This window comes from Amphiura filiformis, chromosome 6 (genome assembly GCF_039555335.1).
Source record: "Amphiura filiformis chromosome 6, Afil_fr2py, whole genome shotgun sequence".
Classification (NCBI taxonomy): domain Eukaryota; kingdom Metazoa; phylum Echinodermata; class Ophiuroidea; order Amphilepidida; family Amphiuridae; genus Amphiura; species Amphiura filiformis.
Window position 1 is genome coordinate 39,090,323 of NC_092633.1, and position 16,542 is coordinate 39,106,864.

General features: G+C 36.7%; 1 pseudogene; it reads right to left on the minus strand.

The window, feature by feature from the left end:
• LOC140155404 (carboxypeptidase D-like) overlaps positions 1-16,542 on the minus strand; it is a 125,785-nt pseudogene that overhangs the window by 31,580 nt on the left and 77,663 nt on the right.

The following is a 16,542-nucleotide window of genomic DNA, read 5'->3' on the forward strand; positions in this document are numbered from 1 at the left end:
GAAAGTATGACAAAATACATTTCAAATATTGCAGGAGTGAATTAAGAAATATTTAATTTGACAGTAAACATGATTAGATGGTCACCGTCATCGAGACTTACCGTATTTCGTCAAATAGTCGCCCCCCCCCTCAAATAAATTCCCCCCACCACTTTTTTCAACCAAGATGTTTAAAAAATTCCGATATTTCCGTGCTATCTTGTGTAGTAAGCTTACCAAGTTGCTCACATGGTTGATAATAGCAGCAATAAATGGCGAAAATCTGCATCCGAAACCCGGAAGTGAACCAAAAGTCAGTGTCAAAAGTTCATAGTTCATCATTTTAGCGTGACTTTTAAGCTTACCTAATGATTTTAACGGGAATTGTCGTGCTAAAAATGACCTCTAATAAACGCCCCCCCCCTTGGGAAAATGTAACGCCTCCGGGGGCGTTTATTTGACGAAATACGGTATTTGGCCATTCAGGAAATCCAGGAATTGCAAATTAAGCATGATCAATTCTAAGCTTAACCATGGGCAAACAAGGGATCCCCATCATGCACAATACCCCCCCCCCCCCAACAAAATTCCAGATTGGTCACTAAGATACATGTGGTGTGATCAAGCAAAATCAGTCTGAAGCCGGGCATATTCAATTTTCAATTTTTTACATGATTGTATAAAGCATTTGCAAAGCTACATTTTGCAGAAAACCCCATTGAATTTGAACATTTAGTTACAAAGATACATGTATGAACAGTTAAGTGTTTCCAAGACAATATGCAACAAAAGAATTTAAGCGCGCTTCAGACTCAGAGTATTGTACGTACAATATTGTATGTACAATATGCACGTTATTTAATCTATTGCCATTCTATTTCCAGTAATGTTTAAGTTCTAACGAATGTTTGATGACGAAAAATCGATAATATGTTGCATACAATATCTAGCAGAAATATATTATCGATTTTACGTCATCAAACATTCGTTAGAACTTAAACATTACTGGAAATAGAATGGCAATAGATTAAATAACGTATACATATTGTACATATAATATTGTACGTATAATAAAAAGTCTGTATACTACTTTATTGCCTTTGGCTATATCTGAAAATCAATATGCATTGTATCTGACTTCAAACTGATTTTGCTTGATCACATCACATATACTTTAAAATCTGTTAAAATTATGGTCAGCAAGAGAGTTTTGGCTTCCACATAACTTTGATCACTGTTCCACCTCCCCATCTGATCCCTTCTTCTGCAGACCATGATCCATTTAAATACTGTATACTACCCCCTCAGATAGGTTGAGCTCAAAATTTCATTTTAAGTTTCAAAAGTCACTGTTATTGTTAACTTGCTGTTTACATTTTCTTAAAACAGTATGCAATGACTCTTATATTGTACAAGTCACAATGCATTTGCAGTGAACTGTATTAACAATTGTGATTGTGAACACATGCAAGACCAAATTATTTTGACAACACAAAGGGACGCACCATTTGACTTCTTTTGTTTGGGCGGTGAAGTTATTTTCATCAGCGAAGGGTGAAGGCGGCAAGATATTTTTTACACTAAGTATTGCCCCAGGTGTTATTTCTTGCCCAGGTATTAATTTTCATGTATTACTGTATATACAGTCAGGTAGGGAAAATCCCTTTTTTTTTTTCTTCTTCTTTTTATTTATTTTTTTTAGTGTTGGAAAAATTGTTTGTTTTTTTAGTGATAGTACAGCATTTTTGTACAGTAGGGAAAGTTTTTTTTGCTCATATAGTGGGAGAAGTTTTTTAATTCAAAAACTTTCCTGAAAATAAAAGGCAAAATATCAATCCTTAGAATGGTTGAAGCAGTTATTCTATGAGGGTTTCAACAAACCTATTGAGCAATTTGAAGCAGTTGCATACATATATATTTGTTATTTATTGTTAAAAATAATTAATTATGAAAAAATATTAAAGAATGCTTTAAAAAGTAAAACGACAATGAAGAACTGATCTCTGTCAAGACTTGGAAGATATATATTTGGTTCAATTATTATTTTCTTTTCTATTTTTTCTCAACATAGTCGCATGTTGCTGTGAGTACATTGTGTGGTATTCACGGGGTTGAAGGAAGTTGGTTACGTTCAAATGCTACTTCCTTTATAAAGCTATTCTATTTCAAATCTGCCATCCCTGCGGAAGATATAAGAGTACTCTTCCACAGAGGGAGATGTTTTTCAAATGGAATTGGCTCTGGCTAATTGTTTTGAAACCCATACCCCCCCCCCCTGTGAATGTCTTTACCTCTATCTTCCACAGCTGGAGTGAGTATTTCAAATGGAAGTTACCTGATTCTATTTGAAATCTATACTCCCTTTGCAGAATTTCCACAGGGGGAGAGTGGATATTAAACAGAATAGCCCATTAAAACACTTACAACAAACAAGGAACTTGTCTGGATATAATTACAAACTTGTTTGATCTTACCACAGATCCTTACAAAGTTGTTATTTACTGAGTCAATGTGGCATTCAGAAGTGTGGAGGATATGCCTGCTTAGATTCATAGAATATCAATTGTCATTTTATATATAATGTAAAACATAAATCTCGTAATGCTCTGTTTAGCCTTTTGTTTACATAAAAATAACACATTTTGTAAAGATAAAATGGCCGTTTTAAATAATAAATAGTACAAACGTTTAGAGAAGGTGAAATATGTGTAGCTTCAACAATGGTTTGCTGGTAAATAGTAACAAGAATAGTCTTTAAAAATGACAATTGTCACTATAAGGCAGCTGTAATGTGAACTGGAGTGGAAAGTCATGAAGGTCATCACAAGTGTAACAAGAATGAATGTACATGAGCTGGTGTTATGAAATCATGTGAAATAGGATTTGTACAGGTGGAGGACACAGTCCCGGGACACAGTGAGGCAACAGGGACACAAAAACTAGTATATTAGGCCAAGTAAAATAAAAAACATGTTTCATGTCCGGATTTTTGAAAAAAAGAGGACAGGGCTTTTTATTTTTATTTTTATCGGTGTAAATACCCATAATTAGAGCTGTTTTAACAGACACAATAATGCCTGGAAAAAGGACAGAGAGAGAGAGGAGGCCTCTTTTTAATTGTTGTTCTGAGAGTAGGTCCCTCTAATTATCTCAAAACCTTCCAAAGGTGTTTCTTGTATATTAGCAAGGCTATAGAAAGCATCTCTACATGTACTTCCTAGACATATTTTATGATTTCAAAAAATAAGAAAATAATTGAAAAAACCTCCAAAAAGGAAACGGGAGGGGACGTGAAACATGTTGATTTTTTATTTGGCCTTATAAGGTCATAACACAAGTTTATCTACATCTTGTCACACTTCGACAAAGATCGATGAAGTAATATAAACGTAATTTCATTTCGGCCGACCCCTCCCCCCAAATCCAGATATGTACATAATTCTGAAATGTTGACAATTTGGGGTTGGCGCACTTATGCACAGTTTAGCCTTGTATTCTGTGTCTTTTGTAGTCTACCAACTCTGTGGTTAAGAGGCTAGGAAATAATTCCTGATATCTCATACCCTCATTTCACACCAATAAAGATGTTGACAGCCGTTAAATCATTAAGGGTAAGATCGATAGTAAGTCTTCATAAAACGGGCCCCCTCCCACATCTTATTTTAGTAATTGTGCGAAATATCAATTAACAGTTAAGTTTAATATCATTCGCACACAATCATATATTTGGACATATAGACCCTCTACGTATATTTATGGAGGGTCTATGATTTGGAATTTAATTTATTGTATTTATAAATGATTATTGCTGTGGATCTGGATAATTATGCAATTTCAACACACAAAATTATAGGCATACAATAATTGAATGTTTATGAGTACAACATGGTAAGATTATTTTCATGAGGAGAAATATGGACTGTTGGATATTTCTTCTCTGCTGTAGTAACTAGACCTACATGTACATCTACCAGGGCTATAGTGACAGCAGCATGTCTGTTATGTATTCAATAAATATCCAACATAACTATTTTAATTTACCATGATTGAAATGGCCTGGTATGCTGGTATGTACTCATATGAGAAAAAAAAAGTCCCTCTATACTAATGTAAAATGCACCTGCCAATGTGATACAATGTTTGTTTGTTTGTTTGTTTTTTGTTATGGAATTGAAAAAAACTTTGGAGATATGGAAGGGCCTTTATCTGGACTTGTACCCAAAAAACATATACATTGTACCGGTATGTCAAGTCATGAAAACAAGCATCTCTTGAAAATTAAGGTATGGAAAAGAGACTCCTCTGTACAAATGTATACACTGCATGTATCCCTGCAAATGCAACGTGTCATATATCAACAAGGCTTTATGCCCTCCATAAAGGCAAAAAATGTTTGTGTTGCATAAAAATATGAATTTGAGAAGCTTTGAGACTTAAGATGGCCTAAGCTAAGGAAACAAATATTAGTGTAACACATTTCTTGACCTTTTGAAATAATTTGTTGGCTACGTTCAATAAGGCACACACCCACAAGATAAGCATTACTCTGTGAGTACGCACTGTTCTCCATCCGCGAATAGAACAAGAGTTTATTCTAGTTTTTCCTATCTTGAGTACACACCAATTGATGAGATCAATTGGCTGTCATCCTCACAGACAGAAATTATACCCCACTGTTGATCAAAAACTTTATGTTACTCAACATACTTCTAAATGTCAAATCTAATTCGCTCAATTTATTTTGACAACAAACCACATCATCCTCCCAGAGTACTGACTGTCTCATGTTTGAAGTACATACAACATGAACTACAACATCCATAGTCCTTTCTGGGCACTGCTGTTTGGTTGCAACATTAGGCAAAAAAAAAAAAAAAGGTTTGTCTCAAAGCTTGCACGCGCATTTGTAAAATAAAAAAAAAAAAAAAAAAAAAGAAATGCAGAAATTTTTGAAATTTTTTATCCAGACACAGTGGCGTAGCATATGGGTCATCATATTGGGGGGGGGGGGCACCCTATGGGATTTTCTAAATTTTGCATTCCATTGGGGGACACTTCCCCCTCCCTGTGCCCCTATAACGCTACCCCACTGTCCAGATATGTTTATGTACCCTTTGAGGTGATATGCCACATACCTTCAAACTAGGGACAATAGCCTATTATATACTTCATTAATATATTCTTGTTCATTGATTGGTTAAAAGTGGATCATGTGACCAAAAATAGTTCTACCATCAGTACTCCCATCCGTAAATAGTACCTCTAAGCCGTAAATAGTTTTTTCAATGTCCCGGATGAGCCGTAAATAGTACCTCCAAGCTGTAAATAGTACTTTTCGGCGTGCGGCGCATTCGATCTTGACGGAACAGTTCACGACCTTGAAACTGCCATTGCGTGATTTCGCTGCTGTAATTGGTTAGCCCGATTTTCAGCCTGTTCGATTTTTTTTGAAGGGCAAAATATAGGTTGTTTTTAAATTGGTTGTGCTGTTCACTAGGAATAGACGCTGGAGAGTCTAAATGTAGAATAATTTTCTTTTAACCAATAAATGAACAAAGAATATATTAAAAAGTATAGAAAACAAATATATACTGCCTTTTTTCGAAGTTCTGGTTAAAACTATGGTCCCTCGTTGAGATCAATTAATACTATTTTCCTTCGGGGCTACGCCCCTCGGGAAAATAGTACTATTGATCTCACCTCGGGCCCATAGTTTTAACCAGAACCTCTCATGGCAGTATATATTTGTATACTAACAGCTTGCATAGCCAAAACCATTATAATGTAACACATTATAAGTACTTGATACACTACCATCAGCTGGCCGACACCATTCCAGCTTGCAATTACAAACCCTACGTGTGGTGTGTCTAGATCTAGTGGTACGTATCCCATATCAAAATGAAACTAATAAAGATACTAGCATGATTCAAATATTTCAATCAAACTGGATGCGACATGACAGGTACTGATATATACGAGAACAGCAATTAACAGTCATTATTGTCATTTTATTCAAACATATTTGTAAAAAGAGATTTTGGTATTGAAAATCGTCACTGCGTTAAAACTGAATTGCAACCATTTTAAACACCCTCATTATAATTATCCACTCCAATACACTCAATTAACGCACACCCACACCTTGTAAATGCGACAACCACAACAAAACACACAGTTTATGAGTGTTTTACAGACAAACTAGGGAATAAAATGGCGGACATCTGAGATTTTGTTCAGATTTAGACTTTTCTGACAGCCCTAGTCACACCCCATGGTGTCCACGGTTGGAATAATGCCATTTTTTACATTTTCAGATCTTGAGGGAGTATGTAGCATAAGTAACACCAACAACATTTTGTAAAAATTATGAGAAAAAGGGGGGTCTTTCGATGACAGGAAAACAAAAAAGTAGGTGATTGGGTGAGAGGGAGTTCAGTAAAATAAAAAGGGGGTCATTGGGTGAGAGGGAGTTGAAAAATGGGGGTCAATGTGACCACACATCCCCATCACCCATTTTATTGAGTTCCCCAGCCCCCCCTCCGACCCCCAGCAAGACGCACCCTCGGTTCCTCTCATAATGACATTGCACAGCGCTCTTTTATATCCTTTCCAAAACAACAGTAAGACATCTCACAGATCATGAAAAAAGACAAATTTGTGGAAAACTTTCACTATTTCATATTATTACACTCGTTCAAGCATCTCCTCACTACATGCCACATGTACATCACAGGAAAAAATCATCACCTAAGATAATTAAGCCACACTGCACATTGTGAAATATCTCATATCAACATGATACTGAAACTTTATACCGCAGGCATAATGAAACGTTATCATATCATTAGCAAATCACCATTACTCAATACTTACGTAGGTCGGTACGGTGCTTTAGCCACGATGCACAAAATGTGCATGTGCACATCAACATGTGTTGTTGGTTGATCCATTTCAGATATATGGTAGTAGAGATTTTTTAGCATGTACAATATTTTCTTTTCTCCAATTAACACCTGGGGTGTAATATTTTTGAAAGGTCTTTTTAAAACGATAATTCCCAAATTCCCCTCCCCCAATATAATTCTAGGTAAGCTTAAAAATTATGATGCCATAAGGTCTTATCCTTCGGATGACCTAAAAATGCACAAAGCATCCTTTTACACATTTTACTAAACTCTTCAGTTGCCAAACTTACCCTTCTTTAAAGACTGCCATGTTATATATCCCAGGGCAAGGAGTCTCCAGTAGTCTCCATGGCTAACAGAAGTTACATTATGGGCAATCTCCTGGACTATGATCACTGCTCCTGAGATACCTTCATTAGTGAAGGCATCATATACAAAACCTTTCACTCCAGTGTGAACCTGACAATTAAATCAATCAAAAACGTTTTTTGTACATTATAAACTGAGCTCAAAAAGAAACTTATAATTTTTCACAAGGTCATATCTTGAAATCCTGTCCATCAAATTGAACCAAAATTACACACATATTTACTTCAATACTCTACTCTCACATGTCAGTAACCAAGCAGTTATCCAACTGACACATCAGCAAAATGCACTGACATGGGACAGCATCCTGGACCACATTCACAGCCCAGCCCTGTTTCATGAAAAAAGTGTATGAAAAGCAGAAAGCAGCACCGTTTTATCATCTGTGCAAGGATCTTATGTGCATTCTCACAGATTTTTTTGTCCTGGGTGCCAAATAGTGGGCTGTGAAAGTGAAGGAAGTCCAGGAAGCTGTCCCATGACAGTGCATTTTGCTGTTGTGTCAGTTGGACAACTGCTTGGTTACTGACATGTGTTTTGAGTCGAGTATTAAGGTAATTCTGTGTGTAATTTTGGTTCATTTTGATTGACAGTATTTTAGATATGACCTTGTGATTTTATTCACAAGTTGTAAAAAATTATAAGTTTCTTTTTGAGCTCAGTTTATGTATAGGATGTTGAAAAGTGCAACCTTTTTCTGAAGGCATCATTTTTTTGAAAATGAGATTATTTTTGACTAAAGCAAAATTACTTTGAAAAGGGAAATCATAGGGAGTGTAGAAAAAGATACAATTTTTGGCATTTTGGGTTTTTTTTGTTTATGGTAGCTAAAAGTTCAAACTTCAGTCCGATTTTGTACAATTACAAATAGCTTCCATTTGATCATAAAAAAGAACAAAATTTTAATGGTGGTGTATGGCAATGTGTAACAGCTTTTAGGCTGAACAGCGCCCACACATCCTAAATTGGAGCTTCAACTCACAATAAGATACAATTCGGTTACAAATTGCATAAATGGGTCCAATGATCCCCAAACTATGTAAATCAAACAATATAGAAAATTGCCATTACATTCAAAATCATGTAAAAGAGGGGGGGTCAAAACAAACCCCTTCTACGTCATTTTTTTGCCCACACCATCTCATTTTTCAACTGATTTGTGCCGAAATGCCCAGGAGGATGAGCACATGAAAATAAAACTCTCCCCTAAGCTGTTTGAAACATCACCCTTTTTTCAGCCTAAAACTTTTGCTGTGATGGGGAGCACAATCATCTTCATGCATATCTTACCAATTCCATGTAAGCCATCAATGCATCCCTGTTATTGTCCCATTCCGTTGGTAGAGTTCTACCATGAGGATACCTACAGCATGACAACTCTATGGTGATCTCAAAACAGTTGCTATGGAGATAGTTGTAATCTTGCATTCCACCTACAAAACATAAACAATAAAATGTAAATAATGAATAAGTAATGATTTTGGACGTTAGGCCATCTACAGTCGTCCAAATTTTGGATTATTTAAAAAAAATTTAAAAAAAACATACTGAATTTTATTTGTAAACTAATATTTGTGCCTGAAGACTTTACTGTCAGGTCAAATGATCATGCAGTCTGTGTATAGGTTTGGCTCCTGCAGGTCTATAATTTGAAACTATGGTATCATTGGTACAGATCAAGAAAAACGTTGCTATGTAGATACTTTACTGATATAACAGGATAGCCAATCTCCACTAGCTTCGCACATTTACACAGCTGTCACATTTCAAACAGAACAAATTAGATGTCTATAAGATAATTTGCACCGTACAAATGGCTGCATGTAACTGTAAGCATGATGGTCATTAAACATGTTAAACAGAGAAAAATAAATATAATATAAAATTGAACAGTCTTTAACAATGGTATCTGAATAGTAATATGTTCTATAAGATTTTGTTTGTTTGTTTGTTTGTTTAACCAGGTCTGGGCAGATATGCTTAAGGTTATTGCTCTATGTGAAGCTTTGCAGCAAGTATAAGCATTTTGGTCTGCAATATGGAGAGGAAAGAAAAAACAAAACCAAAATTATGAAAAGTAATACAGGGAAAGTCTTAGCTGGAATGGGGGGGGTTAATGGGTTTATAAAAACACCTTGCTTTCAAACCCTAATACGAATCCTAGGGCTATGTTTCATTTGGCAAAACAAGATAGTATTTTGTTAATCCTAACAAGGCGGTTCTCGAACCACGAGTCTCGCCTGCTTTCGCGATCGCCTGCTTTTACGATTACTTTTCGTAGAAGTAAATGAACCTGCAACAACCCGGGGCAACAACCCATGGCGATTTGCCTGTTCAATTTGAGCTTGATTGGACCAATATTGGAATTTGACCTTTGATCCCTAAATTTTGGTGGGTCTCGGCTGGGCACAATTACCTGGCTGATGGTGACTGTAGGCCTACCCACCAAGTCTCATGCCCATCCGACAATTTTTACTAATTTGACCTCAGATGACCCCTACTGACCCCAAAATGACATTCCAAAAATTGGGCTCTAAATGTTGACTGTACATGTCATGCCCATACAACAGTTTTTAGTCATTTGACTTCAGATGACCTCTGAGTGACCTCAGATGACCTTGCAATGACTGTCCAAAAATTTGGCTCTAAATGATGACTGTACCCACCAAGTTTCATGCCCCTGTGACAGTTTTTAGAAATTTGACCACAGACGACCCATGGGTGACCTCAGATGTCCCTGAAATGACCTTACAAAAATTGTACTTTAAATGTTGACTGTAACCACCAAGTGTCATGCCCATGGATAACCTTTGATGATCCCAAAATGACCTTCCAAAAATTGGCTCTAAATGTTGACTGTACCCACCAAGTTTCATGCCCATACAACAGTTTTTAGTAATTTGACCTCAGATGACCCCTGGGTGACCCTGAAATGCCCTTCCAAAAATTTGACTCTTAATGTTGACAGTGACCACTTAGTGTCATGCCCATACGACAGTTTTTAGTAATGTGACCTCAGATGACCCCTGAGTGACCTTGGATGACCCCGAAATGACTTTCCAAAAAACATGGCTCTAAATGTTGACTGTACCCACCAAGTTTCATGCCCATATAACAGTTTCAAGTAATTTGACCTCAGATGACCCCTGGGTGACCTTGGATGACCCAAAAATGACCTTCCAAAAATTTGGCTCTAAATGTTGACTGTACCCACCAAGTTTCATGCCCATATGACAGTTTGTAGTAATTTGACCTCAGATGACCCCTGGGTGACCCCGAAATGCCCTTCCAAAAATTTGACTCTTAATGTTGACTGTAACCACTAAGTGTCATGCCCGCATATTGAGTTTTTAGTAATTTGACCTCAGATGACCCCCTGGGTGACCTTGGATGACCCCCTAAATTACCTTCTGAAACTTTGACTCTAAATGTTGACTGTACCGCCAAGTTTCATGCCCATATGGCAGTTTTTAGTAATGTGACCTCAGATGACCCCTGTGTGACCTTGGATGGCCCCTGAAATAAGCTTCCAAACCTTTTCCTCTAACTGCTGACTGTACCCACCAAGTTTCATGCCCATACGACAGTTTTAGTAATTTGACCTCAGATGACCCCTGGGTGACCTCGGATGACCCTGAAATAATCTTCCTAACATTTTACTCTAAATGTTGACTGTACCCACCAAGTTTCATGCCCATACGACAGTTTTTAGTAATTTGACCTCAGATGACCCCTGAGTGACCTCGGATGACCCCGAAATAATCTTCTGAACATTTTACTCTAAATGTTGACTGTACCCACCAAGTTTCATGCCCATACGACAGTTTTAGTAATTTGACCTCAGATGACCCCTGGGTGACCTCGGATGACCCTGAAATAATCTTCTGAACATTTGACTCTAAATGTTGACTGTACCCACCAAGTTTCATGCCCATACAACAGTTTTTAGTAGTTTGACCTTAGATGACCCCTGGGTGACCTCGGATGACCCCGAAATAATCTTCGAACATTTGACTCTAAATGTGGATTGTACCCACCAAGTTTCATGCCCATACGACAGTTTTAGTAATTTGACCTTAGATGACCCTGGGTGACCTCGGATGACCCGAAAGAATCTTCCTAACATTTTACTCTAAATGTTGATTGTACCCACCAAGTTTCATGCCCATACGACAGTTTTAGTAATTTGACCTCAGATGACCCCTGGGTGACCTCAGATGACCCCGAAATAATCTTCCGAACATTTGACTCGATGTAGCACCCCAACCCGTTTCAGACATTTTTTTGAAAAAATGCTTCCTTCACCCTAAAAAGGTTGTTTTAAATGTACAGTTTCCTATACTTTTGTACATGAGAGACATTCTTAAAAGTCTTTTTTTGGCCTAATAACTTGGCCTACATGACCGAAATTTATATATATAATGCGCAAAATAAAAACATTATTTAATTAAATTGTTGCCCCCCCCCCCAACTTCGAGTGTGTGGGAGGGGGCCACATGGGGGGGTGCTAGTGAACATTTGACTCGATGTAGCACCCAACAGAGACATTTTTGACATAAAACCCGTTTTAGACATTTTTTTGAAAAAATGCTTCCTTCACCCTAAAAAAAGGTTGTTTTAAATGTACAGTTTCCTATACTTTTGTACATTAGAGACATTCTTAAAAGTCTTTTTTTGGCCCAAAGACTTGGCCTACATGACCGAAATTGATATATGTAATGCGAAATTTAAAAACAATATTTCATTAAATTTTGACCCCCCCAACTTTGAGTGTGTGGGAGGGGCCACATGGGGGGGTACTAGTGTGCATCCTCTGGTCATACTACCCCTACCACATTATGTTGACGTACCCACCAAGTATCGTGCCCATACGACAGTTTTAGTCATTTGACCTCAGATGACCCCTGGATGACCTTGGGTGACCTTGACGCACTAACCAATACAAACTTGTTCTGTCTGGGGTGAAGATGCACCCACCCACCAAGTTTGCAGAACGTGCGACCCCTAGTCTCCGAGAAAATAGGTTTTTGCATTTTATGCATAAATTATGAAAATTAGGTACTTAATTACCATATTTTGCGCTGAAAATCGAATCGGATTGAGATCCTCTGGTCATACTACCCCCTACCACGTTTCATCATCATAGGGCTTAGGATCTTACGAATCCCCAGATACAGCTCCACAAGGCGGATTTCTTCAGATTTCCAACCATATTTGTAGAATCGCTCCGCATAAATTATGCAAATTAACAACTAAATGCGCATACTTTTCGCCGAAAAACTAATCAGGTGATCAGCAGATGTGTATCATAGCTGACACCAGGTTTCATACCATGCGCCCGACGGATCTTGAGATAGTCTGTCCACAAACTCCGCTATCAATTTGCGCTGATTTTCAAGATAAATTATGCAAATTAGCTATGTTAATTTGCATATTTTTCCCCGAAAACATACGGTTACGGAGCAAACTTGGATACCCTTCCTCCCACCAAGTAGCGTCGCCGTAAGTCTTACGGTTCCCCAGATACAGCTCCGGACGGACACACATCCATCCACACACACACACATCCATCCACACACACGGACAGACAGAAATAGTGATTACTAAGTCCCATCCTGAACAAAGTTCAGGCGAGACAAAAATTATTGCACACTATATTTTTCTGGAATTGGGAGTACACCCACAAGCACGGCAAAATGGTTCACATTTTGGGACACTTTTTAATACGTAAAATTCTTATAATATTTCTGTAATCACTGACCTTCTGGTATTCAAAAAGGCCAACATTTACTGAAAACATATCTATTCTTTGTGTTATGCTATCATTATATGTTTATGTATGACTATCTAAGTACCCCTAAATTTAAACTATAGAGACCAACATTTTTGTATGTTAAATCCCATGTTGTTTTTCGTATAACCATACAAATTTACCCACTCTTCAAAAGTCATATTATTGATCAAAGGTTGCAAAAACATTTTCATAATAATTTAATGGCATCACAGATATTGGCATGGGCAATTTGCTCACAACTTTTTATGGTCAAAGAAATTGTCGTACATGTATTTCCTCGAATAGTCTCCCCGGGGGCGTTGCAATTTCCTAAAGCGGGCGTTTATTAGAGGTATTTTTTAGAACAACACTTCCCGTTAAAATCATTAGGTAAGCTTAAAACTCATGCTGAAATGACGAACTATGAACTTAGGAACGATGATTTCCGGTTCACTTCTGGGATTACGACCAGATTTTTGTTAATTACCAACACAAGATAGCATGGAAATAACAGCATTTTTGAAACATCTTGGTTGAAAAAAGTGGTGGAGCGTTTAATTGAAGGTGGCGACTATTCGAGAAGATACGGTATTTGCACAGAACAATCATATTTCTGGCTGAATGAATTTTGTACCATCAATGACACTGAACTGCAAGTCATGTATGTGAGCAGTGTCCACATATTTTGGACTACAACTTTTTACTCACAACTTTTTATAGTCAAAGAACTTATTTGCATGCACTAGAACAATCACGTTTCTGGGTGAATGAATTTTGTGTCACCATGGTCACTGAACTGCACGTGATATACAAGTGAGCAGTGTAATTTGCTTACATTGTTCTACATTCATAAACTAGAGCGATAACCGCACCATAGCTGAACCATGTGGCTTCGGCAGTATATTGTGGTAGGCCTATACCACTGTCACCCGGAGTCTGTGATGGATATAATCTCGAAATGCTACGAAGGTATGACTGGCCGATTCATTGCCGTTTTAATATACCTTGGTCGTGGAAAGCTGGCATTTTGAAAACTTGAATTTTGACCTCTGTATGACCCCCTTAATGACATTAAATGAATTTTAAAATATTTAAAACATGTTAAGAATGTCATAAGGATCATTGCATTTAAATTTCAGCTCAATTGAAGCATTTTGAAAACTTGACCTTTGACCCCTTTATTGCCCCTTAATGACCTTAAATGAATCTTAAAATGTTTTTAAAATGTTTAGCATGTCATAAGGATCATTGCATATAAATGTCAGCTCAATTGGAGCATTTTCAAAAACTTGACCTTTGACCCCTTTATGACCCCTTAATGACCTTAAATGAATTTTAAAATATTTGCAAAATGTTTAGAATGTCATAAGGATAATTGCATTTAAATTTCAGCTCAATTGGAGCATTTTGAACAACTTGACCTTTGACCCCTTTAGGACCCCTTAATGACCTTAAATAAATTTTAAAATGTTTTAAACATGTTTAGAATGTCATAAGGATCATTGCATTTAAATTTAAGCCCAATCGGAGCATTTGTGGTTAAAATGACCTTTTTTGACCCATGTGACCCCTGGATGACCTCTGATGTTTGGAAATATTTTTATTATATTCTTTATGTTTTTCTCTTTCATATGACACCACTCATGGTGTCATACCTTCGTGGCATTTAGAGATATGTCCATTTCAGACCAAATGGTTAGTTAGGGACCTAGCTAGTAACCTAGTAACATACACAGTTATAGGCTGATACCATTTCATGGTTCAGCAAAAACTATTGTACACACTTAAGGGCAGAGTAATGGGAGAGAACACGGACCTTTTCGAGCATCATTATTTTTGAATTGTATGTCCAAAGTATATAAAACTATACATTTTTGGAAAGGAAATGAGTCAAGGAATCCCATGGTGACGCCAGATTTGTTCAAAATCTCGAGTTTTTGAAAAATTACAAAAATGCACTTTTTACCCCAATTTTTTTGTGACAACTTAAAAAAAATCCGCTCGAGTAAAAAAAAAAAAGTTAGTTTTTCATGGAGAAGAGACATGGACTTAGGAAGGTTTTTTTATTTTTTTGAAATTCGTCTTATTTATTGCAAAAAACATGTGAAAAAAGCAATTTTGTCACTCTATTAAGCTAAAAATTGCACATAATGGTGTATATTTTTGTTCAAAACAAATATTTTGAAAAAATGAGAAAACCTTCCCTAGACTTTGATGTGCTCTAATCGATAGTGCAAAAGTTTTACCATTTGCTTGCATATTTTTTGAGTTATCTTGTCACAAAAATCGCACAATATTGTTAAAAATGAACTCTGTAAAATCGATGTTTTAGTAAAAAAATGTCAAAATTATGCACAAAACGTCCATATATTTTAAAACGGCAAGACTTTCATGCTTGTAAAAGCTGTATCTGGTGCATGGTCTAAATATGCATCTTTTTGCACCAATGAATCTATAATGTCTGTTTTTAGTGCGCCTAAATCCAAAATAATTAACAAATCTAAGTGGCTTTTTCACTGCAAATTTTGTTTTGTTTACATCACATTTGCTGGCGTTAACAACATACCGAATGCGCCTTGATTGCGTTGGACATACGCGCGGAGTTACGCCGTGTCACGCGACGCGAATCGCGCACGCAATCACAATATTTCGCATACGCGCATTGCCGACTCATTATTTCCCGCCAATTTACTAAGCTGTCTTGAGCCATGTGACTTTTTAGAGTTGAAAAGAGTGAAATAAATCAAGTAAAAATCCAAGTAAATATTAGGAAGTTGTATTTTTATCAGTTTCAAGTGAAAGAATACATGTATCTTAGTGTTGATAAATATCAAGAAATCTCAAATTCGGGTGTGGACGAATGTGTCTCCCCTTACTCTGGCCTTAATGTGAATGAATACTCTATGGATGGACACATCTAAAATGCATCCATGGATTTGAACTTGTTAATAAAACTTGTTATTTAGCATTTTTATTGTTTTATTGAATATGTGCAGCAGCCCAAACAAATTTATTTCCTTAAGACAAATTGCATGTTAATAAATGTGTATGAAACGTAATGTGTTATGCTGACGACTTGACGTCGTACATGGGTCTGATTTCAACACATTACCTATTTGATTTCAACACATTAGTTACGTACGTACTGCAGGTGTAAGTAACACATTTTAATAGCAATGTGATTCTTACAAATCAAGAGAAAATCGTGGTGCATTTTTTGGCATCCCAAATCACGTTTTTCTCCGGTGCTTACTTTAATTGTTCGCCTTTGTGCATACATGTATGCATTTAAAAACTAAAATATTGATCTAAAAATGTCAGAGGTTCCTGGATAGTAGTTTCCCAAATTCACTTATTTGTAAAAATAATCATTGTTGTTTCCATGCTTTTCTCTTAAGCATGAACATAAAATTTAGTAAAGTGAGTATAAACATTTTGCAATTGCAAAACATGTACTCCATTGTAGATTTCGTAAACCACAAGTGATAAAGTACGATACTGCAGATAATGTAC